The 19,166-nt window shown below is 35.8% G+C and overlaps 1 pseudogene; it reads right to left on the bottom strand.

Annotated features, from left to right (window-relative positions):
- LOC149533260 (pentatricopeptide repeat-containing protein At1g11290, chloroplastic-like) overlaps positions 1 to 18,121 on the bottom strand; it is a 291,825-nt pseudogene extending 273,704 nt beyond the window's left edge.
- Positions 18,122 to 19,166: the final 1,045 nt, after the last annotated feature.

Here is a 19,166-nt window from a genome sequence, read left to right as displayed (position 1 = left end):
CTAATAGGTCTAAAGTTGTCCAACGAGTCCACCCCAGGGGATTTAGGAATGAGAACCACAAAAGTTGAGTTTAGCTCCTTGAGAATAGATTTGGCTCCAAAGAATTCCTAGAGCAACCCTTCAAACTTAACTATTTTTGTCATCTTGTACCATCATGACCTCAATCTCCAATTAACATGAAATGCATATGACACTGTGATTGTTATGGATCTTAACTATCAACCTTACCATTCACACCATTGCAACTTATGATTTAACTCAACAAATAACCTTGTCATGGTGTGAGCAATAACTTGCATAGCTACACAGCCTAAACCAATGTTTTCTCTGAACCTCCTACAATGATGTGATCACACTAAAATGGAATATTGCAGTTAGCCTTCACACCATCACAACTCAAATCCCTTTAAGCCTGATGTTGCCTAGGATCATGTGATTCATGGTTATGATTCTTTGCAACCAGAAGCTTTGGTGCTTTTATGGAATGATATCAATTGAATTTATCTACTTTATTTGACAAAAAACTCCTTCAAAATAGATTGCATTAACTATCTCTTGACCCTTGCGATAGTGCAAACAAAGTATTTTGCCACCTGAAACTAGATGCTAGTGCTAACTATTGTGAAGTGGCACTAATGGTTATCTTAACTGCTTCACATTATCATAGCCAATTTGATAGTTAAATGATAAACTAGAGTTACAAGGCGATAAAAGGTAGTCACATGATTGTGACTTGAAATATTCATAAGAACATAGCATGCAATATGAGAAAAATGATTAAGACTTAGGGATATAAAAGAAAGAGTTAAAGTTGTGTATCCCTTATATGCTTGCATGGAAATCATGAAAAATTCAAAGACCTTAGGCATGGCTACCACCTTGGGTTTTCATGAGATTGGAAACATTGGGATTTTAGGAAGGGGGGCTAAAATGGTTAACAATATCCTTGACTCCTAAACCAAAAGATCATATCCTTGCAGTAGATTATAGTATCTACAACATTGTATATATCATTGTGAATCTAATTTTTCATGAATCCAAAATAATAATAAATGATCTAGATTACTCAACCAACAAGTGAGCCTTCCAATCCACTAAGAGTGTTGAAAATGATCATATGGCTAGTTTCCTAGACAAGGCATTGGCAATCATTTTCATATTCCTCTTTACATGCCCAATATCAAAGTCATGGGCTTGTATCTTTCTCATCAATTTCTTGTTTCCTCTCATTCAAGTCCTTATGTTATAGAAAGTATGTGAGATTATTATGATTAGTCATGCAATGCACCTACCACCAACCAAATACTACATAAACTTTCCCAAAATGTTCGCAATTATGAGCATCTTATTATCATACATCAAGTAAAACATCTCTATATCCATAAGCTTCTTACCCTCATAGGAAATGTAATGATGATTCTGCAAAAAAAAAAATGCTTTGATGCACTATTCCTTGATCCATCACACTTTTTAAAAAATAATTGAATGAAATTGAGTAAGAAATAACTAGAAAAGTAGTCATTATCTCCTTCAACCTTTTTTAACCCCCATTACACCTCTTATGTCCATCTAATACACTATTTTTAGTGAATTCAAATAAAGGGGATCCAAACTATGGGTATTCATCATAATTATTAAATAATATCTAAAAGGACCAAATAACCTTTGTAACTTTGTAAGGTCCCTAGAGGTGTCCAATTGAGGATGATGTGGATCATCTCCTAATGCACTTGCAAACCTTGTTCATTGATGATGTGTCCCAAATATAGAATCTTTATCAAGCCAAATTTACACTTAGATGTCTTAGATATAATGAGTATGCCTCCATCATCCCTAAAATCTCATCCAAGTGCCTCAAATGATCCTCCAATGTCTTGTTGTATATGAGTGTGTCATAAAAGAATGCCAACAATAACTTCCTCAACTACTTGTTGAAGATGTGAATCATGCATGAATAGAACATGGCAAGTGAATTGATCAACTCAAAGCCTATGACCAAGAACTCATAATGTCCATAGTGGAAATTAAAATTTGTCTATTGAACATCTTGTTCTCACACCCAAATTTTGTGCTATCTTGATCTAAGATCTATCATTGAGAGTGTTGGAGCTCAAAAAATTTGGAAAAAAATTGAGTTTTGTATAGGGACAAAACCTTAAAAAATGGCCTTCTAAAATCCATACCTAATCATAGATTCAGTGATAAAGAAATTAGCATGGGATACAACATCAAATTATTTTCAATTCAAAGATGAAAGAATAAGGAAAGAACATTTATGATAGGAAAAATCAAGATTCAATAAGAAAAGGATTAAAAAATGTTATTGTTTTAAGAAAAAATAGCATGTTAGATCTGATCCTTTCCTATTTATTTCATTTTAATACTTCAATAAATCTTAAAATTGGTTGATTCTTCATTCTAAGTAAAATGTGTGTTACAAAAGGCCTCTATGTCCAAGCTCCTATTGCTCCTTACAATTAACAAAGCTTTCTCCTTCTCAATTCTTGTCTTGTCACTCTATCCATCTGTATTCTTTGGGGTCAACCATTCTAAAAGAGATTCCTACCCTTATGTGAAATGAGTGTCTTGGGTGGAACTTGACTCTTAGAAGTAGTGTTGCAAGACTCAATGAGTCCCGAGGCAAGGTAGAAAAAGAGGGGAAAATTTCTTGTGGACCTGGACTTGGTGAATTTAGACCAAGTCTTGGCTGACTTATCGAGGCAGCTGCCTCTACTAACTCCGTAAGTCCTGTTGGTTGGACTCTACCATCAGCCAAGGAAAAATAATAAGTTTTTTAGCTCAAAGGTAGGAGGATTTATACAAATATAACATTAACTTATACTTTAAGTTTTTATTTTTATAAATACTATAAAGATGTTTGAGATAGGTTTTAGCTTCATAGGAGTTAAAATGAAGATTCTAGATTTTGGGAGTTTTCAAAAAATTCTAGGCTTATCCAAATTTCAGGATTCATCATCCTTTTAACAATGTTATTTCACACAAGTTGGGTCAACTTTTTGAGGTCAATTTGAAGCTAGAATTTGATGATCCTTTCTTCAGTGATGAAGACTTGGAGTGGGTTGATTAGGTGGATCGAGAGGCAGAGGTAGTGGTAGTGGCAATTGCAGTGGAGGAGGCTAGAGAATGAGGAGACCCAGTGCAAGACCCTAAGGCCGAGAATGATGGATCCAACTCTAATGATGAGGATTATGAGGATTAGTATAAGGATGAGGAGGATTACAATGAGCATGTCATTGAGGTTCAACTTCACACACAAGGAGAGATGATGGCTATAGAGTCCTCGATGACCTATCTTAGGCATAGTTGTAGGAGGACATAGGCTACTATGAGCCTTTATTTTGATATATGTTTCAAGCTTTTGATTCAATAGATTTGTAACATCCCCTTTTTCTAGCCCTTAGCTAACAACTAGCATATCATAGAGATATAGTTACTATTTCACATTCATGGGAAGGTAGTTATAACAATTATATTCATGTGAAAGAGATTAACAATTACAAAAGTTTAAATGAATATCATAACTAACAATTGAAGGCATCATCAAATAAATCTAAATGAAAAATGTAAGTTCTACATACCCTAAATTCCAAGCCTAGAATCTGCATAGGGCCACATTTGCAAAACCTAGGTTGGTCCACATATACCATTTAGGGCACAAATAGTTAAACCATTGTATCATAATGACAAATTACCATTTAGGGCATCAAATACTATTGTATTGTAATGACAAATATCATCTAGGGCATCAATTACCACGGTATCATCCCTTTATTTCCTATTGCTAATTATGGCAATAAACTATACATTCATTTTCATTATTCACATAAAAGGTTGGTTATAAAATCCATCAAGTAGGCCTATCTCAAGCATACAAATATATTTCATGTTCAATTGGAAGATCAACTGATCAAGTTGATTTAATTGAAGGGAATAACTAATTCAACAATATTAAACAATCTAATATATCTTCAACTTGTAATTTTAAAATGTCATAAAAGTAAAATACCTATTACAAACATCTATTTGAATGCATAGCTTATCTCTATCTTGTGCATGCATTGTCAAGGGCTTAACCTCCCAACTATGTACCCTTAATATCCCCACAAAATATCATCTAAGAAAGGCCCTCTCTACTCGAAAATAGGCATAGAATACAATGTCCATCCATTGAGAATTCTAGTACTAGAGTGTCAATCTCACTACTCGACTAGGCATCAAGATCTAAACATTGGATTACCATGAGTTTACTCTTGTTAATCAAATATCCTTTTCTTTTAATCTTACAATTACTATTATTAATGCTTTCTTACTTTTCATGCAGGAATGATTCCATGGTTCAATGATTTTCAACTCACCCTTCATCTTAGCCAAGATGGCCCCCCTAGATGAACTTTCTGGATGTATTTTGAAGTGTTTGTTCTAAATTATAGTCACATTCAATTTCTTTTGTCTGTTTTGAACTTATCATAGATTCATGAAGTATGCTCTATTGCATGTTCTTATGCTTGTTACCCTTATCTCAAGGACATATGAGTAGATGTCCATGTATAAGGTGTATTTAGACAAAATTAGAGAATCATTTTGCGATTAATTCTAAATGAAAATCACCAACAATTAGATATAACTCATTATTTAAACTAATGGATGTGTCTTTTTATGGATATCAGTCTGATATGAATTAAAGTTTTCCATTGAAATAGCATTTTGATTCAATATCAAAGCTTTCAAAAAAGGGGCCTTATTTATTTACATACTCACCCATTGGGTGGCTACCTTATTCTCATGATCATATCATCCAAGCCATCAAATTTAGATGCATATATATTTCACACTTCAAGTCAAAAGATTCAAACATGAAAATGCAAAATGTGACCTACAAATGTGTTCTGCCTGGAGTTGGATTTTTACAGCTTGTTGTCATATTTTGTCAATACAACTTTCCAATGGTTCTATATGGGGTTTTGTATGAACTCGAAATGGAAGAAGAATTTGTGTCTAATAGATATAAGAAATCAAGCCATGGCTTGAGGAATAATGATGAAAAATAGAAGGTTGTCCATGCTTGAGAGGGTTGTGTCCAGCAAAAGTAAATACTTAGAAAACAACTGCAAGAAGAAAAAAAAAAGGGCACCTCCCAAGTAGAGGAGAGAAAAATAAATAAAACATCCACACTAGTTCTCAGTTACAAGAAAGGGAGGTTGTAGTGCACAACCTGCCATCGGCCATGTAACTCCAATTTAAAATTCTAAAAGAAATAAAAGCTAATATGAAGCTGACAATTGCTCAACAATATGGAGTAAAGATTATATATATATATATATATATATATATATATATATATATATATATATATATATATATATATATCCTGACAATCTTTATATACTAATATATTGACATCATGCTATTTATATCACCTCTAGTTGTATGTAGATATTTACAAACACACACACATATTGATGCGGGAGCATCCTGCGTGTAAGACCAATCTTACATCACCCAAAAATATATTGTTTTTAATTTTTTCTATTTTAATAAGGACTAGTAGGTAAGGTGGTTACTATTTATGGGAACTTGCTATTTTAAGTAAGTTTGTCATATGAGCTTGAAATGTTCACATTTTCTAAAAGAAGGTTCATTTTAGACTTATAAGCCTACCATAAAATTGCATTGCTCTAGCTTAAGTATCATAGAAGTTATTGCAGATTTTTGGGGGAAACATTTGTAGAAAAAACTTTTGGCTCACCATTGAAGGGTTTAGAGTCCCTAGATGAGGTTTGAAAACGCAACAGAAGGGTGCTTGTGCAGTTTCAAGTCTATAGATCAAGAGCTGGTGTTTCTAAAAAGTGGTTATAAAGCCAATTAGAGCAACAATTTGTGAGTTATGACCTTTCAAAATTGGGCTACCCAAAATATCTAAAATAATTGTCAAAGATGTATTTGGTTGACTCTATATGTATTGTTAGGGTATGTTGGCCCTAGGTATTAGTTTCAATGTCTAGAACCTTTCTGGGTGGCATAAAAGTGCCCATTTAAGAAAGATCCAAACATTGTCTAGAATAGTTTTGGGTGGTAGTTCGTAGCTTAGTCTTGTAGATTACAGTAATGAAGGCACCCATGTAGGTTAGCATTTTGTATTTGTGAATTCTGTAATTTCGCATTTGTGGTGCAAATAAGAAGTTCATATTTTGCTCTCACATTTATTATTATTTCTTTGTTTATTGTTATGGTTTATGGTATTGAAGGGAGCACCCTTTATCAAGTGGTATCAGAGCTAGAGTTCTTGAGTGTGATGACAGATTTCCAACTGTGAAGCAGTTTACACCAAGACTATGGTTTAGGCTGAGCATGTAGACAGATTGTTGATTGAGAGGCAATTTGCACTAGGGTTTCAATAGAAGCACAAAAATGCTTCCATGAAGAGAGCATGATAGAAGAGCTATAGGTGTCACACCTAAGGATTTTAGAGCCCTCCAAAGAAAAATGCAAGCATTGGAAGAATGAATTCGCAAAGGAATAAATCTTTTTGTAAGAGATGAAAATGAGGATGAGGATGAACTAGAAGAAAATGCCAAAGCAGAGGTAGTTCTAAACCCAAAGGAAGAGAGGCTTTTTAGGGCCATCTCTAAGATTGGGAAAAGACCTAAGTTTGAGGTTCTCACATTTTTGAGAAATCTTAACCAAGAGGAGATGATCAATTGGATCAATGAATTGGAGGAGTACTTTGAGTATGAAGATATTGATGATCTTGATAGGGTCAAGTTTGTGAAGGCAAAACTAAAGGGACATGCAAAGATCTAGTGGCAGGAGGTTGAGTTGGAGTGAAATAAAAAAAGAAATGAAAGAATCACCAAATGGGATCAGATGATAGCTAAACTAAAGTGATAATTCATTTCCATGGATTATGAGCTTGATCTTTTAAAGAAAATGCAAGGGTTGAAGCAAGAAAAAAATCTATTCAAGAGTATACCGAAGAGTTTTACCGAGTTCTTATTAGAATCGGCCATGTAGAAGTTGATAAGGAGAAAGTGGCTCATTATCTTAATGGGTTAAGGCCAAGTATTTAAGACAAGTTGAGTCTGGTTCGAATGAATAGTATTGAGGAGGTATACCAGTTTTCCCTAAGAGTTGGGGAGAAATTAAGCAAGAAGTTTGACAACAAGAATATGGGAAGAGGTCACAGTGGAAGATCTGGCAGATGATCTTATGGTGGTTGTAATGATGATCAGAAGAACAAGGACGAGGCTATGAGTAGCAGTTAGAACTAGAGGGGAAACAATTCCAATCATTTCTATGATCAGAACAATAGAGATCAAAGAGGAAGAGACAAAGGACAAGGATTTGGAAGAGGAGGGTTCTGTGAGAAATGTTTTCACTACAAAAGAGAAGGACATAAAGCATTTGAATGTACTCAGTGCCAAGGAAGGATAGATCAAAGAACAAAAGGTTAGGCTATAGTTACACATGTTGATGAAGATGCCAGATCCTCACATTTTGAAGATGCTAAAAGAGGAGAAGTTCTACTTAACAAAAGAGTCTTGTTGAGTGGTGAGAATGAACATGATCATAGAAGGAGCTTGTTTCGCACAAGGTGCAAATGTGAAGATAAGTGTTGTGATGTAATCATTGATGGTTGAAGTACTGACAATCTAGTGTAAGAAACAATGGTCACCAAGTTGAAGTTGAAGAGGTAAAAACGCCGACATCTATACTATATTGCTTGGGTGCAAGATGACCACAAGGTCATGACCAATGAGTAGTGCTCAGTGAAGTTCAAGATTGGAAACTACCAAGATGAGGTACTTTTTTATATCATACCTATGGACGTATGCCATATGTTGTTGGGTAGGTCATGGTAGTTTGATAGGCATGTTGTACATGATGGATGAGAAAATACCTACACCCTGACCAAAGATGGAGTGAAGCATAAGTTAAGGTCATTGAAAGAGAAAGAAGAAAAGGTATATAGTGCTACCAGAATATGTTTTGTTGATGGCAAAGAGTTTCTCAAAGGTATGAAGTGTGAGCATATGTGTTTTGCTATAATTTCTAAAGACAATAAAGAAGAAGTAGAGGAGGTGTCTGCAGAAGTTGCAAATATGTTGGGAGAGTTTTCTAATATTGTATTAGATAATGTACCTAATGGATTGCCCCTGATGAGGAAGATTATTCACCAGATGGATTTGGTTCTAGGAGCCAGTTTTCCAAACAAGGCAACGCATAGAATGATATCAGTAGAAAGTGAAGAGTTGAACAGACAAGTTCATGAGTTGTTGCAGAAGGGGTTGATTCAAGAGAGTCTAAGTTCATGTGTTGTACTAGTACTATTAACACCAAAGAAGAATGGAGAATGGAGGATGTGCATAGATTCTTGTGCTATCAACAAGATTACGATCAAGTATAGATTTCCATTGCCAAGGTTAGATGATATAATGGATTGTTTCAGTGGAGCTAAGTATTTCACAAAGATAGATCTGAAGAGTGAGTACAATCAAATTCATACCACAGAAGGTGATGAGTAGAAGACTACTTTCAAGACAAAAGAAGGACTATATGAGTGGTTAGTCATGCCTTTTGGGCTAACTAATGCACCGAGCATTTCCATGAGGCTCATGAATGAGGTACTGAAAGAGTTTCTAGGTAAGTTTGTCATTGTTTACCTAGATGATATATTGATCTTTAGTAAGACATTAGAGGAGCATTTGATTCATATTCACAAGGTGTTTGATAAGTTGAGGGAAGAAAAGTTGTTGATAAACCTAAAGAAGTGTAGTTTTGGAAAAGAGTTGGTATACCTGGGATTTGTAGTCTCAACAAAAGGTCTGGAGATGGACCCAGAGAAAGTGAAGGCTATCCTTGAATGACCTAGTCCAAAGAGTGCGATAGAGGTAAGATCTTTTTATGGAGTAGCTAGTTTTTACAGAAATTTTATAAGATGTTTTAGTAGTATTTGTGGACCCTTGATTGAAACAATGAGAGGGGATAGGAAAGGATTTAAGTGGACTATAGGAGAAGATAAGAGTTTTAATCTATTGAAGCATAAAGTTACTGAGCAGTTTGTTTTAGCACTTCCTAATTTTAACAAGGTGTTTCACATAGACTATGATGCTAGTGGTATTGCAATAGGAGCTATTATAAGCCAAGAAGGTAGATCTGTTGCTTATTTCAATGAGAAATTGAATAATGCAAAAAAGAAAATATTTTTTTTATAGTCATGAATTTTGTGCTATAGTTCAAGCATTGAAAAAGTGGAGACACTATGTTCTTCCTAAGGAGCTTGTTTTGTATATTGGTCATCAAGATTTGCAATATTTGAATATTCAAGGAAATTTGAATGAAAGACATTTAAGGTGGGGTTGAGTTTTTGCAAAGTTATATATTTGTTTTGAAACATAGGAGTGGGAAGTCTAACAAATTTGCAGATGCTCTTAATAGAAGACAACTTTTGCTGACAAAAATGAAGATAGAGGTGGTTGGGTTCAAAGAACTTAGTACTTTGTATCCAAATGATCTTAATTTTAGTGAAGCATGGAAGGCTTGTACAAAACTTGTTACACTTGATAGGACAAAGTAGTTGGATTTCATGCTCCAAGATAGTATATTGTTCAAAGGAAGCTAGTTGTGCATTCCCAAAAGTTCAATGAGAGAGAATCTCATCAAAGAGAAGCATAGTGGAGGATTAGCTAAATATTTTGGCAGAGATAAAATCATAGCTTTAGTTACTGAGAATTATTACTAGTCACAATTGTAGCAAGATGGGAAGAAGTTGTAGAGTATGCCAGGTGGCAAAAGGACTGAAGCAGAATATAGGGTTGTATCAACCATTATCAGTACCAGAGAAGCCATGGGAGGATGTCAGCATGGATTTTATTCTTGGATTACCGAGGACACAATGAGGGCATGATTATATTTTTGTGGTGGTTGACAGGTTTTGAAAGATGACACATTTCGTTCGTTACAAGAAAACTAGTGATGTTGTTCGTGTAGCAGAGTTATTTTTCAAAGAAGTGGTAAGACTACATGGTCTACCAAAGAGTATAGTTTCAGATTGAGATACCAAATTTGTTAGGTATTTCTAGCGCACATTGTGGAAGAAGTTGAAGATAGATTTGAAGTTCAATTCATCATATCATCCACAAATTGATGGATAGACAGAAGTTGTGATATAGGAGTTTGAAAAATTTGCTAAGATGCTTAATTAGAGATAAACCAAAGGGATGGGATATGATTTTACCATAGGCAAAATTTGCATATAATAATTTTGTTAATAGGAGTACTGGTAAATCACCATTCTAGATTGTATATGGTAGTAGTCTCAAAAATGCTTATGAATTGAGGCAGTTGTATAAATGAGAGATAAGTAGTGCTGAAGTAGAAGAATTTGCTAAACATTTGAAGAACATCTATGAGGAGGTGAGGAAGCACAAGGCTAAGGAAGATGTGAAAAGGAGGTATAAGGAATTTCATATTAGAGATGAAGTCATGATTGATTTGAGAAATGAGTGTTTTCTAGTGGGTAAATATAATAAGCTGAAGATGAAGAAGTTTGGACCATGCAAGATAGTGAAAATGTATGATTCTGGAAATGCTTACGAAGTGGAGTTCTCTACTGAATTGAATATTTCACCAGTATTTAACATTTCAGATTTGACAAAGCATTATGAAAGAGGTGATGGAGATAAAGTTGCAAAAGCACATTAGAGTATTCCAATAGCTAGTTCAACTACAAAGGAGATTGAGGAGATATTGGGTAGTTGTGTTGGCAAAAGTACAAGAAACATAACTTATGAGGAATACCTAGTCAAATGGAAAGGGAGGCCAATAGAGGATTCATCATGGCTTGCAAGGGAGGAGACTAACCATCTTGGTTTTCCTCTGAACACCTAAGACGTGATGGAGTCACTTCTCAAATTACCCTATGTGTCTGATGCATGAGCATCTTGGGTGTAAGAGCAATCTTGCATCAACCAAAAATATTTTCTTTATAGTCTTTTCTATTTTAATAAGGAATAGTAGACAAGGTGGTTACTATTTATGGGAACTTGCTATTTTTAGTAAGTTTGTCATATGAGCTCGAAATGTTCTCATTTTATAAAAGAAGGTTCATTTTAGACTTATAAGCCTACCATAAAATTCACATTGTTGTAGCTTAAGTATCATAGAAGTTATTATGGATTTTCAGTGGAAACATTTGCAGAAAAATCTCCAGGCTCACCATTGGAGGTCTTAGAGTGCCCGGATGAGGTTTGGAAACTCAATAGAAGGGCACTTGTGCAATATCAAGCCTGTAGATCATAAGCTGACATTTCTGAAAAGTGGTTATAATAGCCAACCAGAGCAACATTTTGTGAGTTATGACCTTTCAAAGTTGGGCTACCCAAAATATCTAAAATAATTGTCAAAGATGTATTTGGCTAACTCTATATGTATTGTTAGGGTCTATCAGCCCTAGGTATTAAGTTTCAATGTCTAGAACCTTCTTGGGCAGCATAAAAGTGCATATTTAAGAAAGGCTTGAACATTGTCTAGAACAACTTTGGGTGTTAGTCCGCAACCTAATCTTGAAGATTATTGTAATGAAGACACCCATGTGGGTTAGCATTTTGTATTTTTAAATTTTGTAATTCTGCATTTGTGGTGCAAATAAGAAGTTTATAATTTTTTCTCCCATTTGTTGTTGCTTCTTTGTTTCTGTTATGGTTTATGGTATTAAGGGGAGCATGTTTCATCATGTGTGTGTGTGTGTGTGTGTGTGTGTGTGTGTGTGTGTGTGTGTGTGTGTGTGAATAAATTTAATCATGTAATCATGTGTACTAATATATTGGTTTGTGCACATATGTATACATATAATTGTAGGTGCAATTATAGATGTTAAGATAGCATGGTGTCAATATATAGAGTTATATTCAGATGACAACACCACAATGTCAATATAAGAAGGTAATATTTTAAATTATCTAAATGTTTAATGTTTTTCTTGTCTAATGAACCGACTAGGTAGCTCATGGTTGTCCAACATACACTCTTGTTTTCCTATTCATTATCCATAACCATGGTGGTTCAAGACTCGCCCAATGCGAGGTGGTGCCCCTATCCCCAATTCCTTTTTGCCAATGCTCCCCCCCCCCGGCTTCAATGTGTTCCTGTAAGGAAAGGAACTCTCCCCAATTATATCATACTCCTCTATATAATCAAAATTACCATAACAAGTTATAATTCATAAGCCATCATAACGGATAAGCACCATCTCACTTCCATGAATCTATAATGAATAAATGACCTTCCAAGTTTTCAATATAATATCATCATAACGATTTAACTAACATGTCACCTTCACATGAATCGTAACTAATTTTGCCTGTCAACTAAATTCACATGAAATCTCAACAACTATATGAACATTTTTAAATTGAGCCAAAAATTGGGATGTAACAAGATTGCATATTCCATAAATATTATAGACATTTGACAATGACACTATATATGTATTATGTTATTCAGTTTAACTTTAAGTAATTTCTTTCAAAAGTTCACATTTATATTTATGTGATGTATGAAAAGTTGTGGATGTGTGAAAACTAACTTCTATTTATCTAAATTATTGTGTATTTAATGTTAATTGGCTAAATAATGCATGAAAAAATAACTTAAAATCCTTAAAAATCTTTGAATTTTATGGGTTTTTAATTGTTGAGTCCATGCTTAGTTTGAATCCGAGACTAATTTGGGCTTGGCCAAGTCTGAGCCAAGCAACACTACTTAGAAGTAAATGAGGCAATGTCACAAGCTTTCTTTATCACTCCTTGGAGTATATTGTGGCCAATGGCCTTGACCCATCCCCTCAAAGGATCCCTCAATTTGCCCATGAATAGGGTGATCAACCTCCTCTCTGGTATATCTGTCAACAATAGCAAGAGCCTCTAGAATTTGGCAGTGTAGCTATCAATTGATCTCCTTCCTTCAACTATGCTAACTCCTTGAAGTAGCTTTGAGTCCTGCCAATCGAACCTCTCAATGAGTCTCTCCATGAGTTCAGCACAAGGAGATTTAATTGTGTCTCAAGGTGACCATTCCATGATGTTGCGACTCATCAGAAAACCTATCGAGATTTTATATTGTGAACTTGATTGTTTCAACTTCACATATGCAATTGAGCTCAAAGTATGTATTTGCCTTTTGTAGCCATGCATGCGATGTTTTCCTTCCTGAGCCATGAAAGAAGGGAAGGTAGAGCTTGTTTGTCAATCTCCCTTCTCCAATTATTATTGTAGTCTCTATTGACCCTGTTAGACAAGTACCTCATCCTCAGGTCCATGTAATCCTTGAGGGGCATATCTGGTTGCAATCCTCCATCCTTCCAGACTTGCTTGAATTGTTCTTGCAACTTGACCAATGAAGGATGATTCTCTTATTGATCAATCCTAGGTGAGAAAGAGGGCATCATAGGCCTTGAGCTCGAAGCAAGAGTGTGTTGGCTGTGAGTCCTCCCATTGACTAAATTATTGTAATGCATGTTATGTTATTGGCATCATGATTTCTCAATTCTGCCGAATGGGTAATTGCGTCAACTATTTTTCGCCAACCTCTTGCCAAGTCACCCAAAATTGTTAAAATGTTTGGATTTTGTTGATCATCTCCCATTGTACCTTGTGCTCGCTGTCTTCTCCTCTAGTAAGCAACATATCTTGCTTCTTCACCATGCATAAAACCTCAACCCAACAGGCTGGCAAGGTTAAGGCTTTGATACCACTGAAATATCCTTGATATAATTTTAATAGTACTTCACAATAGTTTGATGAGCATGTATCACACTAGAGTAATGCATAGTTAATTCTCAATAAATCCAAAGCAATCTTCATCAGCCCATGAACAATACAACATTGCAATTTTGAATTTTTTTAATGTATGCACCTAATAATTGGTTCAAATTCAGATTTTGAAGGTACACCTAGAGATTTAGGAATTCCTTTGGATCGAAGGAAGCTCATGTTTCAGTTTATACTTATAGACATTATCTATCCAACATTCACTGATTCTGTCATCTTCAATTCAGACTCAGTTTTCAATGGATTCTTGACTCAGTTTTCCAAATGTCAATCCTTGCTGTTTGGCGGAATCAGAGATGGGACCGGGCCTTTCTTACAGCTTGTCAAACTGCTGCAGTGACCCTGTTGATATTCGATTATGTAATGGGTGTGATCACTGACCAAGCTGATGAAGTTGTCCACTTGTAGTGAAGCCGAAACTTATATGAGATCTTGCATCAGCTACTAAAAGATTTTTTGTTACCTTGGAGACTTTGCGAAATTAAACCTTTGCATGGACTAAGGTGACCAAATTGCCGCCAAAACTGCAAATGCTGACTGTAGTACTAGACACAGAATGAGAAGTTATTAAACTGATGTCAACCTGATGTTCCCCGGCATCCTCCCTACGTACAACTTCCATGAAGCTTCTTGCCAAATTTGAAATTGGGTCACTACCTTAAGGAATGGGCCCATAATAAAGATTTGTTTACTCCCTTGCTCATGAATTGATAGCCCACGGGAATTAGAAACAGACCACCAACAAAGATACTCTACCTGCATTTGTTAAAAGGGAAAGGACATGACATAACTAATCTAAGAATTTTTCTTTTAATATTAAATCTCAAGTGACCCCCCTTGCATAGGCAAAAGACAATAATATAATTAGGCCTAAACAAAAGAATCGTACAAAATGAAAGTGTATGAACCCTCCTCCCTAATTTCTTGTGGATCAAGCATCTTTCCATTTACTTTAAGTGTTCCTCATCTTTTATTTCATTTTCCTCATTCTCCTCCACATCCTCCAGGCTTTCGTTTCATACACATTAAGTCTTGCAAAACCATCCAATAAAATGTGGACGTTTAACATAGAATAGGCAGTGATGTTTTGTATTATATACATCTAATTTTATGAAGCCAACAGTACAGTCTAGATTCTCAAATACCCAAATGAAAACAAGGATTTTTTTCGTTTCTAACAACTGAGCATGAAACCTTGTCCCTTCATTATCACTGCAGGTTGGCATAGCACACTTTACTGTAGTGCAAGCCTATTTTCAGATACCTTCATTTGATGTCACCAATAATCTCCACAGGAGCATTGTCCCTGTTTAAAATGATGGAAACGGTTGGCATCTCTCACAACAATTTCTCTTGCAACAATCTTGGAAATAAACTTCGTTGCAGTATGGCAATCAGCACATACTCGAAGGTTCTTAACAACTCTAATAGTTGTTCCTGGGGATGTGTTTAATAAACCAAATGCGATTGCCAACTTTTCACTATGGTAGCAGAGAAATAATTCCTTTTCCTCCTCTTCAACATCATTATGCAAATGTCTTGAATCTGGAGAATACCCTGCAGCCTTCATCTCCCAAGCCAGTTTCTCCAACTTTGCATAGATCTCTTGTGTCTGTGGATGTGATCTGTCTCCTGCACAGAAAGCATGTACCATTTTATGGCCTTCAATCCAACTACATCCAGGGATCTTTTTTATTCCTCTATCTTTCATCAATCTCCTTATTATTTGAACCTCACGCCACCTACCCACTTCCGCATAGATGTTTGAGAGCAGAACATAAGTCGCGGCATTTTCAGGATCCAAATCAAAAAGAAAATATGCTGTAAATACTCCTAACCCAATATTCAAATGTGATCTACAGGAACCAAGAAAACATATCCACACAACCACCACAGGTTTAATTGGCATCTTAATGATAAAGTTTAGGGTGCCCTCAAGGTAACCAGCACGGCCAAGAAGGTCAACAATGCACACGTAATGATCAACTATAGGTGTAATGCAATAAGAGTCACTCATGTCATTGAAGTATATACAGCCTTCATCCAAAAAACCTGCATGGCTGCACGCACATAGAACAAAAGTATAGCTTACAATGTCAGGTTTTGTTTCAGATAGTTTCATTAATTTAAAGATTTTGAGTGCATCATTGCAAGATCCATTTTGTGCATGTCCCGCAATCATTGCATTCCATGAGATAATGTCTCTATGAGGCATCTTTTCAAACAGTTCCCGTGCCTTCTCTATGCTTCCACATCTTGCATACATGTCTATCAATGCATTTCCAATTATCATATCTGGCAAAAGCCCTGCTTCCATTATGCTTTGATGGATGTCTGTACCCAGTTCCAATGCTCCCATTTTGGCACAGGCAGGTAGGATGCTTACAAAGGTTGAGGAGTTTGCATTTATCCCTGCAAATTGCATTTGCTTGAAAGTTTCTAAAGCCTTTTCAACAAATCCATTTTGCGCATATCCTGCAATCATGGCATTCCATGAGACCACATTTCTTTGAGGCATCTCGTCAAAAAGTTCAGATGCCTTATTTATGCTTCCACATTTTGCATACATGTCTACCAGGGCAGTTGCCACTACAATATCTGACAAGATTTCTCTATCCTTTATGCTTTGATGGATGTCGCTACCCTGTTCCAAAGCTCCCATCTTGGCACAGGCAGAGAGGATGCTGGCAAAGGTTGTCAAATCTGGTTTAACCCCTGCCAATTGCATCTGCTTGAAACTTTCAAGAGCCTTCCCAATTAATCCATTTTGTGCATATCCTGCAATCATTGCAGTCCATGAGACCACATCTCTTTGAGACATTCCGTCAAACAATTCACGTGCCCTGTCTATGCTTCCACATTTTGCATACAAGTCTACCAGGGCAGTTGCAACTACAACGTCTGACAAAATTGTTTTGTTATTTATACTTTGATGGATGTGCATACCCTGTTCCACAGCTCCCACTTTGGCACAGGCAGGGAGTATGCCGGCAAAGGTTGTGGAATTGGGCTTTGCACCTGCCAGTTGCATTTGCTTGAAAGTTTCTACAGCCTTATCAACAAATCCACATTGTGCATATCCTGCAATCATCGCATTCCATGAGATGACATCTCTGTGGAGCATCCTATCAAATATTTCACGAGCCTTGTCTATGCTTCCACATTTTGCATACATATCTACTAGGGCTGTTGCAACAACAACATCTGACATAATTCCGGTGTCCTTAATGCTTTGATGGATGTCTATACCCTGTTCCAAGGCTCCAAGTTTGGCACAAGCAGGGAGGATGCTCACAAAGGTTGTGGAATTCGGATTTACACCTGCCAATTGCATTTGCTTGAAAGTTTCTAAGGCTTTTTCAGCATGTCCATTTTGTGCATATCCTGAAATTAGTGCAGTCCACGAAAATACATTTCTTCGAGGCATTCTGTCAAACAGTTCACGTGCCTTATCCATGCTTCCACATTTTGCATACATGTCTATGAGGGCATTTGAAACTACATCTGACAAGAATCCCCCTTCCGTTATCCTTTGATGGATTTTCATACCCTGTTCCAAAGCTCCAAATTTCGCACAGGCTGGGAGTACGCTGGCAAACGTGAATTGATCAGGTTGGAAACCTTTTCGTTGCATTTGATGAAACAGTGTAACTGCCTCGTGAGGACATCCTTGTCTTCTGTACGCTACAATAATCGTATTCCATGAAACACTGTCTCGTTCTTTCATTTGGTTAAATACTTTACGAGCATTAACCAGACTTCCGCACTTGGCATACATGTAAATAAGTTTATTATAAAAAGTTGTGTGTGTGGCAGATGCAAATGGCCTGTGAGCGATAAACGAGTGGATTATTTTCCCTTGTGAAAGCGCGTTCTTGAAAACGCAAGTCTGCAAAAATTGAATATATGAAGAGTAGTCTTCAGGGGGTGAATGGGTAGTAAGCAGAATGTGTAGCGCCTCCTTCAAGTGGCCCTCTCTACTTAATGCTGTAAAATTGAGACAAGTAGTGGATGGCAACGGCATTTTAGGTTGTAATTGAAGCGCGGAAACTGAAGAGTGCGATTCAGTTCAAGTGTACCACAATGGCATAGCCCATGGTAAGCCTGAGAGCATTTCACTTTCAGCAGAATAGAAGTTATGAAAACTCGAAGGATCCTTTGAAAGTATATGGAATTGACAGTCATGTTCTACAATCGCCCTTCTCAGCTCTCTCCGCGTTGATCGAACACCTGCACACCGACTCTCCATTAGTTTCCCTCTTTCGGCAGCCATCGTAGCATCTCCCATCAAGATTCATGCAGAGGTTTTAAGAAGTTTTTATATCAATTTTAAATTAGTGATCAATTTAGGAGTACAAATTTAAATTTTCTTTTTTCTAAGAATTAAAGATGGAATAATACTTATATAATTGAAAGATAATTTGTACTTGTTAAAACGCGTATTATTCCATCTTTAATTCTTAGAAAAAAAAAATTAAAGATGGAATAATACTCGTTTTAACAAGTACAAATTATTTTCCAATTATATATATATATATATATATATATATATAAGGAAGGAAGAAAGTATTGTAACTATGTCACATACTTTTTATTCAGTAATGGTTGGATTGTTGGAATTTGTTCATTTGTTCATAATTTAATCATCATTTCAAAATTATAGTAATTATAATAAGAAAAAAAAAAATTGTTATTCTTGGTTAATAATTTACATAAAATTGTGTCTACTACTAAAATTAAGCAATAGTAATATATCATACTATAACATTCTCTCTTTAAACATGTTCCCTTATCCTTTACTGTCTCACAAAGTTGTCTTTCCTCTCAATGGAATTCATGTTGTCCCTGGTTCCCAACCTCTTCTAAACCCTCATATGCCCTTTCCTACACAAAATAGTGTCTCTTCCTCTCTCTTTGATTGACAATAGTGATCAACCTCCGTTGAATTTAATGTCCACTTTGGTTCCTAGTCGTACCTCAAGTAATCTCAATCCAATATATTTGTGGATTGGCAAAATAAATTTGTTGTTGAGCTCTGAAATGACCCTAAGATTATTTTAATGCTTTCAAATGGGATTGTGACTTTTTTGTCACCCCCATATCTATAAATATTCTAAGTGGATTTTATAAGTGGAATATAAGGCAATATCGTATTGCTTCGTGATGATGTTTCTTAAGAGATTCGATAGGATTATGTAATTATCTTAAGGTACTTCAAACATCTATATTGGGAGTGTGGAATCAAAAAGTGTGTGCTCTATGGTTTTTGCTATTTATAATACATTTAATTTAGCATCCACTTCTTTAGCATGTTTTATT

This window comes from Cupressus sempervirens, chromosome 10 (assembly GCF_028749045.1).
Source record: "Cupressus sempervirens isolate cs-2001-9-10 chromosome 10, ASM2874904v1, whole genome shotgun sequence".
NCBI lineage: Eukaryota > Viridiplantae > Streptophyta > Pinopsida > Cupressales > Cupressaceae > Cupressus > Cupressus sempervirens.
This window is presented reverse-complemented; position numbering and strand designations above follow the sequence as displayed.